The sequence below is a fragment of the Astatotilapia calliptera genome, chromosome 14, assembly GCF_964374335.1.
Source record: "Astatotilapia calliptera chromosome 14, fAstCal68.1, whole genome shotgun sequence".
Classification (NCBI taxonomy): Eukaryota; Metazoa; Chordata; class Actinopteri; order Cichliformes; family Cichlidae; genus Astatotilapia; species Astatotilapia calliptera.
Window position 1 is genome coordinate 27,868,176 of NC_137435.1, and position 13,197 is coordinate 27,881,372.

General features: G+C 42.2%; 1 protein-coding gene across 2 annotated transcripts in view; it reads right to left on the reverse strand.

Annotated features, from left to right (window-relative positions):
• Positions 1 to 12,443, reverse strand: part of sphkap (SPHK1 interactor, AKAP domain containing) — a 129,688-nt gene extending 117,245 nt beyond the window's left edge. For both annotated transcript variants that reach the window (XM_080288901.1, XM_080288900.1), the window contains exon 1: positions 12,275 to 12,443. The gene's annotated coding sequence lies outside the window, so the exon portion shown is untranslated. The remainder of the gene's footprint in view (positions 1 to 12,274) is intronic.
• Between the last annotated feature and the right edge of the window lie 754 nt (positions 12,444 to 13,197).

Genomic DNA, 13,197 nt, shown 5'->3' on the forward strand with positions numbered 1-13,197 from the left:
CTTTTAGGCACAGTCTTTCCTACATGGGCTATACTCCATAGTATGGGAGAATAGCAAGAATGTTTTCAAAGTGAGCTTTAAATTTCCATCACTTTTATCAGTGCTGGCTGCTCAATGTAATAGAAAACAATAGAAAGATTCAGGGAGAAGGTAATCGGCTGCTGCATGATGAGCCAAGGGATCCAGGGGCTCCTTGACTAGCTAAGATAAGGCCGACTCATCCCACAACACCCACTGCCAGAGTTCAGGCTCATGGATTTTTCCACACTGAAGGGCACTGCCAGCTCACTGAGTTATCAAAAATTCCTTTCAGTAGAAAACTATACACACACCCCTAAACACAGAAAGACAAACAGAAGGTGGACAATAAGAAGACTTTACGTGAGACCAAACCACCACAAGTCTTAAATGACTGATTTTGTCTTCAGTCACGCAGTAAAGAACACTAAAAACACATTGCTGAGCACATTCATATTTAATGTCTCTCTTGAGTTGTGGGTTCACTTAATGGCCTGATCATTTGATATCTTCTCTCACTACCAGCTATCACAGCCAGACATGGCTAAGCTGCAAATTTAAATGAGGTCTCTATGGTTTATACAAGAGTTTCACCTGTTTTTGTATACTGCCTTTGCCATAGTTTGGGGTAAGCAATATGTAGACATGGAACCATCGTGCAGAGACTGGTGGCCATGGTGGACCCCTTTGTATTAACTGAGCATCATTTAAGCACCAAAGTCTATCTGAGTATTGTTGCTGTCCCTGTTCATCCCGTTATGACTACAGCGTACTGGTCTCTGATGGCTGCTTCTAGTAAGATAATGTGCCATGTCACAAACTTCAATTCATCTAAAGCTTCTTCTTCCTCCTAGCGTTTTTCCCGCTCGGTTGCAGGGTCCGCTTTTCTGCAAAGTCGTCTCCACTTGGGTCGGTCAAGGGCGTTGGTCAGATCGGCTTCGATCTTCTTCACGTCGTCCTTGATTCGGTCCATCCATCTCCGCTTTGGTCTGCCTCTAGGTCGACGTCCTTGGGGGCTGAGCCGCAGTGTTGTTCTCACCACTGAGTTCTCATCGCTCCGTACCACATGTCCGTACCACCGCAGCCTCGCTTCTTGCATCTTATCTGTGATTGGCGCGATTCCCATCCTCTTTCTAACGTTGGTGTTCATGACGTGGTCCCATCGTGTTAGGCCTAGGCACCATCGCAGCATCCGCATTTCCATCGTGTGAAGGGCTTGTTCGTGCTTTGCGGTGGCTGGCCAGCACTCGGATCCATAGAGGGCGATGGGGCGCACTACACTCTTGTAGATCTTTGACTTGAGGCGATTGGGCATTCTTCGGTCACACAGGACGCCGGTGACTTGGCGCCATTTCATCCACGCTGCGTTGATCCTGGCTCGTACATCTAGTAGGATATCGCCGTCATTGCTGATCATCGATCCGAGGTATTTGAAATGAGGTACTTTCGCCAGATCTTCTCCATTGACGCTGATCGTGCCGTCGGTCTGGGGGCCAGCCTCTAAGTATTCGGTCTTGTTGGTGTTGAGCCTCAGGCCGAAGTCAGCTAGGCGAGTCTTCCACTGCTGCGTTTGGTATTGCAGTTCTATTCGCGATTCATCGGCCAGGAAGACATCGTCGGCGTAGAGAAGTGTCCAGGGATGGGGTGACTGGAGATCCGCCGTCGCAGTGTCCATGCAAAGGATGAAGAGCAGCGGGGAGAGTGCCGAGCCTTGGTGGACGCCCACATTGATGTTAAAGGGCGGCGATGTTCCCACTGGGCTTCTGACCACGCTGGTGACTTGTCGGTAGAGGAGCTTTGTCCAGTTGACGTAGGCTTCAGGAACTCCATGTGATCGCAGGGAGTGCCAGATGAGGTCGTGTGGGACACGGTCAAACGCAATTCATCTAAAGCTGGTTTCTTGAATTAGACAATGAGTTCACTGTGCTCATGTACATTTGGGAATGGGAAATTCAGGAATGCTTCCAGCACTGTTGTATCTATGTTGCAAAATATTAAGGCACTTCTAAATGTAAAACTGGGTCCTACCAGGCAGAATTGACTGGCTCTGAGGATTTTAATTCAGTCACCTGTGAAATTTTCGAATGATCGTAACAACACGATCCCTCCACCCTTTCTGGCATCATTTAGGGGACGTGTGACCTTCTGAAAACAGCAACTCAACATTTCCACGTCCATATGTCCAGCTCCTCTATAGAGAGCAGTTGCTCATACAGAACAGGCCAACAGCAAATGGAATCAATTAAAGGAATTATGTGGCGAGCTGGAAATGTTTTAAACAGCGAAGAAAAAAATCTCTTCAGAGTGACAGCAACAAACTGCCAACCTGATCTCTCTCTCTCTAACAGGATTACGACAGACAGCTCTCCTCCTCCACCTGATCTCTGCTCCTGTTTCTTTATGCATCTCTCTGCTGCTTCCTCTGACACTTTCAGACTTCATTTCTCCTTCTTATTCACCGCTTTTATTGCCCTCTCCCCCCAACATCCTCTTTCCTTTTCCCCTCCCCTCTACCCCATACTTTCTATCCCTCCATCCTTTTCTCCCCCTCTCTCTGACACACAAACTTGTCAACATGCTTTCTGTCACCTCCTGAGACCTGATATAAAGTCAGAGGGGAACAAAGGGACAGGAGCGATGACCCACGTGAATCACCACTGCTTATGCACGAGCACAAACAGCAGCTATATACTGACTACATTTCTAAGATGTACTGTGTTGTCGGACCTCTTCAAAATCTGCATTTCCAGTAATTCTGAAAATACAGATTCGTCCTTGACTTACACAACATAAGCATTCAGTGCATCACTAACAGATGAGAAAGTCCTGTGAATACTGCCCACAGCTTTTATGCACTTTTAGACTTTCCCGTCACTACTGGTACATCCTTTGAACTTCAAAGAAGTCATATGAATTTGCAATAATAATGCAGTTGTATCAAAATTATTGGTAATCCTTGATATCAGGCAAATGGACAAAAGCAGGTTTCCTATGTGACTGAACTGATTTATCAGTGTCAAATGATAACTGTTCCTAAGGCTTCAGTTCCACAGGCCTAGAGCCCATTTTCATATTCATATTCATATAAACAATTTTTATACAATTATACAAGCTTTATAAAAGCTTTTATGCTCACTATGAACAGTTTTACTGTTACAAGAGGCTTTAAGTATGTGTCATTGTCTTAGACTATCATCCTGGCATGAAAGCTTCCCCATTAAACAGCTGTCTCTAACTGCTAGCATTACCCTGATCTCTAAAAATATCCAAAATCAGTTTCTGTCCAGGTGTGAAATCCTAATGCAAATGAAGAGAGCATTTTATCTTTCATCTGCAGCTAATACAAAAGCATTATGGGCTAGTAATGAGCTAGTTAGCATGCCAAGCTAAATAGCTAAAACTATCTTACACATACAGTTTAATCATTACACTCCAGTATGCCCACCAAAAGATGCCACCCTTCAAAGAAAGAACCCTGGTCTGTAGATCCCTGGGCGCACTGCCTTGTGACGAAATTCAAACCCTGATGCTAGTGTAGCACATGATTTTCAAAATTAAAAACAATCTAGCACATAACAGCAGGGTGCAAGATGCTAGCAGGCTGGGCATACATGGAACATCATAACTAAGTGGCCGGCATAGTGTACAGAAACATCTGTGCCGAATACGGCCTGGAAGTCGCAAAGTCAAAATGGAAGATGCCCCCAAGGGTGGTGGAGAGTGACCGAGCTAAGGTCCTGTGGCACTTGCAGATACAGACGGGTGGAAATGATGGTGGCTAACCAACTGGACATAGTGGTGGTAGACAAACAGAAGAAGACGGCTGTAGTGATCGATGTAGCGGTTCCGAATGACAGCAACATCAGGAAGAAGGAACACAAGAAGCTTGAGAAGTACCAAGGGCTCAGAGAAGATGGGGAGGGTGAAAGTAACAGTGGTCCCAGTGGTAATCGGAGCACTAGGTGCGATGAGAGCTAGGCAAGTGGCTCCAGGAGATCCCAGGAACAACATCGGAGATCTCTGTCCAGAAGAGCGCAGTCTTGGGAACAGCTAAGATACTGCGCAGGACCCTCAAGCTCCCAGGCCTCTGGTAGAGGACCCGAGCTTGAAGGATAGACTGCCTGCAGGGGCAAGAGGGGAATTTTATATATATTTCCTGCTATGATTCACACAGAGCCTTTTTTGGGAATATGCCATTACCAGTAAAGGATATTTTAAATAATTTCCTAATGAAATATTCATACATCATTTAATTAAGACCTGATTTAACTAAACGTGCCCTGGACACAGGAGATCTGACAGGATGTATCTCACACATCCAGCTTCCATGTCATACTGTGTAGATCTGAACACAATTAGCGCTCATCTCTCATTAACATGCCCAGGCTGGTATTTTGTTTATTCCTGCCTGTTCAGTCAGCTGCACCCTGGAGAATGTCAGCTGTCTAACTAATGCTCATACTGGTAGATCCTCAATCCTGCCTTGACAGCATCCTGCACAGTCCCCTCTGTACACTGACCCTCCAGGAGGTTGAAATATTCACACACTGAAAATCCACAGCAGCTACAAACATGGCTGGCTTTGTGGCGAACCATTTCACCTTCGAATGCACCCTGTTCTTTTCCTCATACTTTCCCAGGATACTGCATTCACCTTCAGATGATCTACTGGGTTAAGTTCCAAATCCAAAGGAAAAATAACTGCAGTGAGGTTAAGAGCAACTTCAAGTTTTCAAGTTTTAGGTTTTGTTTTACTGATGCTGGTGGGTTTTATTATCCATTTCAGCAGATTCTCTCATCAGGGACTCTTCATGACTCTTCCACTCAATAACTGGATATAACAAGGAGATGCTGGAATCAATCAAAAACGTTATTTAAAAAAAAAAGAAAAATTGATTTGCTGTCAGATATTGTTCTGAAACATATGTGGAGTGTGTGGGTGTTCATCTCGTGGTAGTAAAAGTCCCTTCAGGCATAAATTTTTTAGTATTTGGTATGTTGTTTATCTCAGCTGCTTTGGCATTTTTCTATCACTGAACACAAACAGATAATAACAGATGGAAGGGGCACAGTAAAGTTGCAGAGTAAAGTCGATTTACTCACAATTAGCCCGAGGGAATCAGATGATGAAATTAAGGTGCACTCCTGAATCAGAGTAGGGTTGTTTGGTAATTTAATGAACTCCTTTAGATGTCACCCCCCAACGCTGCGTATAAATAATTCTTCATTGAATTAATCAATGGCCGCCCAAAAGGAATTATCAGAGAATTTTTGCGTAGGGCTTAATTCTGTCTGATAAGCTAGTGGCTGGAATAAGGTTGGATCCAGGAAAGGTGATCCAACTGTTTCTGGAGGGTAAAGCTTAAGTTCACTCCAAACAATGACACTTTGAAAAGGAAAGCATGAAAGAAGGAAGAACCCCTTCCAAAAAATGACCTTAGTCCTCCCCAGTTTGTCCTCACCAATAAAACTGCTCACATTGTTTCATTCGCAGCGTGAGGACAGGCAGGAAATGATCAGAGCTGTGGCTTTTGTTCTCGTTCCGTCCATAAATAAACACTTCTGAACCGAGACTCATTCGAGTTCACCGACAGTGATACTTTCTGCCAGGACTTTGAATAATTTAATAGCCTGCATTCCTCTCCTGACCAGATGTGTTTGTGAGGGAGAGAAAGGAACGGATACAAGTAACCAGAAGGAGGAATCAAAGGAGAGCATCAGCGAGTGATACAAAAACAGTGAGACAAAGTGGGACAGAGATAAAGAGTCCTCTGTTGTTGTGCTCGGTTTTCATTATCCTTCATTGTCGAGAACAATATGAGAGTGCTGCAGCGGGGAGCAGAAATTGGCCGGAGAGGGTGGACTGGTGATGCGTTTGCCATTGTTTTCTAAGTATTATTAACTCATTGTTTCACAGATCTGCAAGGGACATTATATTACCCTGCACAGTAGCACAATGTTGGTCTACTCAGTAATTTCCCAACCCTATAATTGGGTGTTCATTAAGCTACTTGCACATTAGTCCTTCCTGTGAAGACTACAAAAACAACTCGTCTCCGAAAGGAAGAAAAGGGAGAGCAGTCAGATAGCAAAGCAGGGATCTGTGAAACACTGGGAACAATTAAGTAGATTACACATTTTCCTTCATTGCTGTTCCAGATCAATCAAATGTGCTGTGGTTGAATCATTTATTAGTCATCAGTATATAATATCAGCCACCCTGTTAACTGCTCTGTTTCTATCTGGCCGTATGTGATGCAGCGCGCCAAAAGCTGGCCAGAAATGCAGACTGAGAATTTCTGCACACAAACAACAGCAATGATGCAATCAAGAAGTGGAAGAACTTTTTAGTGTTTCCAGTATTTGTTATCCCAACTTCCCTGTCTGCAAACATCTCAAAATTATATCTGTAGAATGTTTTTCTTCATCAGTTTCAGACGCCAAAACTGCAAATAAATAAGGCAACACTTTGCTCCAAATTCTCATCCAGAAAACCTCTCAGCAATGACGGGAAACACCCGAATCAACAGCTGCTCGGGCCAGTCAGCCATTGAAATTTGCTCCCCCAGTGATGCTGGAGACTTCTCGTCTTTAGCATGCAGACATGGATTGTGATCACTTGATGTTTTCCTTTTCATTAGAGGTTTAGTCATTTATGACATCCCACAACTTGATCCATTTGCAGATTTACTAAACTACAATCAGTCAAATAAAAAACACAACAAATTAAATCTGCTATTTGCAAATTTTGAAATTTGAAAAATAGTAAATAGAAAAAAAATGTATTGAATTAATTAACCGAATTATTGCAACTACAAGACTAGTCTTGCAGTATCTGCTGCACCTGAGTGCTGGAGCGGTTAGTGCAGATCCATTTGCATATTAGGCCCGCGCATACTAGCAAAAACAAAGATGGAGAATTCAGTCGAACCATCTAAACCACTTAGCTGTCTTAGAGTTGCAGCTGGGCTCGAGCCAATCCCAGCTGTCATAGGGTGAAAGGTGGAGCACAATCTGGATAGGTTGCCAGTATTAGAATTATGAGTCATGGAGAGAGATTTCATGGAAATGAAAAAGCCTTCGAAATATTTGCTTTTGCTGATCACTGATGAGTTTTTCTTGGGGTTCAGTCAGTGAGTAAAGGTCTTTTTTTCTCCCCCTCAAATCAGATCAGTTTTGCCTTTCAGTGGAAATAAGCAGTCCATTCTCTCTTCAGCTTTTTGGCAGCCAGAGATGAAGAAACAGACAGATACAGTGTGACAGCGCAAACTGTAGATTTATAGATGTGCCGTGACAGTGACAGCTTCACCGACAGACACATTAACTTACTCGAGCCCCGAGGGAAAGCTCCTCATGTTGTCTGAAAAACAGCCCACATTCGACACCACAGGGTAGCACTTTAACAATACAGCAACACGTACTCAGCTGAAATTATTGCAATGGTTACTTTATAGATTTGAGATCAATAAAAATTTCTATAATTCATGTACGATCTTTGTGGAAGCCTGTGTCCTAAAAAAAAAAGAATTGCAAAGCAAATGGAGGAGTAACTTTTCAAACTGATATGGTCATTATGTGGGTAGATTTTATTTAATTTTTTTACATGAGTGTGTTTATGTGTGACTGTGCACATTTAAGAGTCAGTTTGAGCCGTGATATTCCTCTGCCGTGTCAGATTTCAAGTGCGTCTGTGTTTCTGTGTTTGTGTGCTCACTCAAGTTTTGCTATAGCAGCACTGAGGCAGCAAATTAAGCAGCTCCCGCTTGGGTAAAGATCACAGGGACAATATTGGCAATCTGAAGTGAACAAGTGGCACCTTTGGCCTTTCGAAGTCACAATTAAAGAAAACTCTTTCCCACTTTATTTTGCCGTGGCTTTGATGTGTTATGGGGAGCAGAGGCCGTTGATTAAAGGTCACAATTATTTCCTTCTTTTTCCTTGGAATTTCTTTTCCTTTCCTTACATATTTATATTATGTACAAAACTCTTCAGCGACCCCTCATTTCTATTTCGCTTCCAGGACACCGACAATACAGTAATTCTCCAGGCTTTCTGGAGGTCTTTCACCTTTTTCTTTGGACACTGGCTGCTTTTCATAGATTTTCAGTCCAGTCTTAGTACCACCATTTTGGAAGTTATCTCCTCCTACTTAGGGACCTATCTTGACATAAATACCATATTTTTCGGACTATAAGGTGCACTGGATTATAAGCTGCACTCTTAATGTATGGGTCTGTTTTCATACATAAGGCACACCAGATCATAAGGTTCATTAAGAAACAAAACAGTCAGATAAGTCAAACTTTCATTCTTCTTGCTTCCTCCACTTCTGTACCATTGATTCATTAATGTTGAATTCTCTCGCTGCTCTATTACTGTATTGTTGCAGTATATTAATGACTAACCTCATATTGTGGATGGATTATCTCAGTTGTTCTCCTGACTGAAGTTTGGTCCCTTTACAGCATCCTGCCAAGCGATTGGATTTATCCTTAACCATCAGGAACCGTCATGTTAAGTTTTATTGAGTGGAAAAAAGTTGGCGTTCATCCTCCAGCTTTACTGTGTTTATGTTATGCTAACATAGCTGTGTCACTAGCGCTCACGTAGCACATCATTATATACCAGCTAGTTCAACTTCAGTAACCCTACAAACGTCACTGCTGTTTAGTTTTCTGCCTTCATTTATGTTGGAAGTGATAGCAGAGCTGTATGTTTTAATTTGTTCAGAAATCTCTCAGTCAGAACATGCTATATCATGTTTAGGTGGAAACTAGCGAGCTAACGTCCTGCTAACTCTGTTAAATTTAATACATTCTGTTTTCATGGATGCCTGGATGTTAAACTTATTTGTTACACCTGGTAAAGCAGCAAAGCTGATCATTTTATTAAAGATGGAAGAATTTAGACAATTTTTAACTCTCAGTGTTGCCGCAGTGCTCATTTGACTTTGGGACCTGAAGCTAAGCTTGGACCCAGATTACTCCGCGAGGCTCCTGACTACGGTAGCCGTAGTGCTCCGACAATCCATCAACCGGTGCGGCTTCATAGCTCACCAAAGTCGTACTAAAATATTTTTGGACAGATTTTTGAGCAGCGTGTACCACATAAAATCGGTTTGAGGTCAGTAAGCACAACCAGAATTCATACATAAACCGCAGAGGATTATAAGGTGCACTGTCGATTGTTGAGAAAATTAAAGGATTTTAAGTGCGCCTTATAGTGCGGAAAATACAGTTGTCCCTAAGGCACTATGAGTGCCAACATCTATTTGGCATATAAAATACTTTATACAAATCACACAATCATTGGACAGTTCCGTTTATCAGCAATAGAAGACTTACAGAACAAAGGGGTTCGCTAGTTGATGGAATTACAAACAAAGATATGAAAACCGGTCCAAATTATGAACATCAGATTTTCAGCCACCAAACAATAATATCTGGAAAGTATCTGATTGGGAACAGCTTCATTTTTCAGCACAACACTGGAAATGCAGTAAAAGCATACCTGGATAGAAAACCATACGATGGAACACAATCAGTCATGGATTGGCCTCCCCAGAGCCGAAGAACAAAGATTGTCATACCAAATATTGACTTTCAAGCTCATTAGAATTGTACAAACTCTGTTTATCCCTTACATATTTCAATAAATCACTCCACCAGTTTCTCTTTTCCATAGAAATGTGTAAAGAAATGAAGTCGTGGCTCAAGACTTTTGCACATTACTATAATTCATCACTTCCACGCATTGTTTCCCCAACAAGAACAGTAAAAATATTCAGATTTTTAAAATACTGCAAAATGTTGTAACCTTTAAAGTCATTGTCTTGAAGCTCGTTTTGAAATAGACTTGTTCTTTGAAGCTACATTCACTGGATCATATATACTGATGCCAGAGATGAAAGAGAGCAGCTTCTTTGACTAAAAAAAGCCCCCCAGAAGATCTTTTTTTCCATAACTCATAAAATATTTTCGTAAGTAAAAAAGGAAATAGAAGAGACCGTATCTGCAGTTCTACCTTTGAAGCTGCAGGAAGCCAGCTAAACCGCCTTACACTAATCCAGGTAGATCCTTCATAATACCTCTTTGTGTTAAACAGTTACCGCAGTCATCAGCCATACAAACACTCAATCCAGCCTCCTTACAGGTCACACATGTATGCTGTGAAGGTCCCTGAAAAGAGCAAAGAGCATAATCCATCCTGTGCTCAAAAGATTGCAGTGCTTACTGTTTGTCTGGTATATGATACTTACATTTATTAAACATGAAATCTTTGCAGTTTCTAACAATGTTTGAATTACAATGTGGTTCATAATGTAAGCTCAATATTTCTTTATTACCACAATCTAATTTTCTTCTGAGACTAAAAGTGGAAAAGTTTCAAAAACTGCTTCTAATTTTCTATTATATATGTTGCTTGAAATTGGGGCACATTTATTATGTAATCAAATTTTTGACACTCATAGCCTGCAGGGAGCTGCGAAGGGCACCACAACAACATGTCATGTGACAAAAACCAAATGTGAAAGATGGAAAAAAAAGAAAACTTTCCCCAAAGTCTGCACTTGGCCTCAATCTGCTTGTTTTCTTGTGTAAATCCAAGCAGACTCTAACACTGCAAACAGTGCGATGTCTGCGAAAACATTCCCTACAGCCTGCCACTTGGGCTCAAACACAGAAAGTAAAAGCTAATGACCAACAATCTGCACTGTAACCAGTATCCCAGTGAAAACTTTAGGCTTGTGACCGCAAAGAGAAAAAGGTCTGTTCTGTAAAACAATAATATAAACATGTAATTGTGAGCTATAGAGACAGGCATTTCAGTCTTTAATGTGCCAAATCAAACGTCTTCTTTAAAAAATGCACATACTTCCTGTGTAGTCAGTAGAAGCACTAATCCATCTTTTGATTTCTGCCACACAAGTTGCAACATGCGCACATTTATCACGGCGACGTGAGGTGAGAAGGAGAGTGAATCTTCAGCATGAGTGACTGCTCGCCTGCACAGCAAGCTCAGAGTCAGCATGTACTTAACTTGGTACTCTCCTCTGCATAACACCGTACCTACTGTTAACACTGGGGAGGCGGTCACATTGGGTGCAATCACCTGGACAGGCTCCGGAAGCAGGAACGCGCTTGTATCATTTTTTTCAGACACACAATCTAGTTTCAAAACTGCATCACAAAACAAATGACAGACTACACTGTTGTGTAGGAATCCTAAAGGTTACTTGTGGAGATGTCACCAGACAGATTCGACACCAAAATACTGAGTACTTGTTTTTGTTTGGTCCATAGCATAGCTAATGAGGTGGGAAGTCTTCAGACAAAAAACAACAAGAAGAGCAAAAAAGTTGGGAAGAAGAAGGTGAGGAAGAGGAAAAGGCACAAGATGAAGAATAAGAACATGAAAAAAAAGAACAAGAAGAAAACGATGAGAAATACAAGAACAATAATAAGAGGAAAAACTACAGGTGGAAGACGGCGATTAGTGCAGGTGCTGTGAAAACGCTGCTAAAGCCGTGTCTGCTTTGGAAGTATCCTGCATATCGAATCAAATTGGGTATCAAGAATCATGTAACTGGTCCACTGGTACTACATTTCTGGTATTGTGACAGGGATTCGGTACACGTCACCGAATAACCTTGTCACAAAGCCTTAAGACCAAAAAGTGTGTAGCTGTCAAAAACATGCAAGGCCTGCACTGTAACAGTGACTTAACTACTTTATGTAAAACTGACAGCTAATGGCAAAACACACAGCAGAGACAAATAAATTTAAATATGAATACGAATGCCATGAGGGCTGGGTTTCTCCCCTGCACCACCGGGCATTAAAAAGCCAAGAGCCCAAAATACAAATAACTGCTGAGTCAGTGAGATACACAGTAGCAGGTTAAGTGTGCAGTGTTAAACCTCTGTTATGTTTCGCATGCTGCACACTGAGCAATGCATGTGACTGTCTACAACCATGAGGTTCAGTGTAACGCATGCTAGTCTACACAGGGATGTGAATAAAAACCAACCATGTTTGCCTGAATGTTTCCAATTTAACCGGCGAGGCACAGGGAGTCACTACTGCAAGGAAAAAACAAATGATTGCTGCATTGTTCACAAAGCTTTGATATATACACACACAAACATACAAGCAGGCGCATACACCCACAGCACAGCCGCACAAATGCTGGAATCCTCAGTGGAGGAACATCAAAAAACAACAGGTACTGTTAGAATATGGCCAAATGCACTCACCACACTCATGAGGGTCGATCAGATCTCCTTTGTACAGAGAGGTTAGACTGCTCTCTCGCTCTCTCTCTCTCTCTTCCTTTGTGTTACTTTTTTTTTTTTTTTAAAAAGGTCCCCACGCTCATGCTGTGTGTATCGCTACAACCTCTTGTTGAGGCTCAGGTAGAGGGTATTTCGTTAGTGTAGTATGTTTGTGTGTATGTGAGCTCAAGTGTGTCTTAGTGTGCCTAATCCCTGCTGAGTAGAGTGGGTGCTAGGCAGCAAATGCTCACTGGAGAGTTGGAAGCACAAAGCAGGGGTTCAAATGAGATTATATGTGTCGATGGCCTGTTTTCTTATGGTTTTGTCGAGGGTCCTTGTAAACTCCACAGTCTGGCATTGTGAAACTATTAAGTTGCAGTGATACAGATTAAGCCACAGTGGTAGTCTACAGTGTCATCACCACATCATCTGCATGCAAGTGCTCACTTATTAATAATCATACTATTACACTTTTTCAAGCTGCAACTGCATGCCCACTCATGTCCACATGTATTGATCACACTCTCCTGTGACTGAACAGTGTGGGAGGCGAGGGCTGATGATTATTTCACGTTAAATTAGATGAGCAGTAACAGAATCACAGCATGCAAGGCTGAGCAAACTGCAGTGCTGAAAACGGCCACTTGAGGCCTGCTCCAAAAGTTATTCTCTATTAGACTCATATTGTAAACATCTGTTTTTGTTTATTGCTATAAGCCTATATAATTACTTGTACTGTCCAGTAGAGGGCTCTGGCGCTTAGTCACCGACAAGCTGCACTTCCAGCTAAGACCGGAAATTCGAGGACTTGTGGTGCATGTGTGCCAGAATGCAGCTCTTAATGAAGGGTAAAGCGGCGTGATACCAGACTGTGACTGAATTAACACATTGCAGCCCTTAGAAGG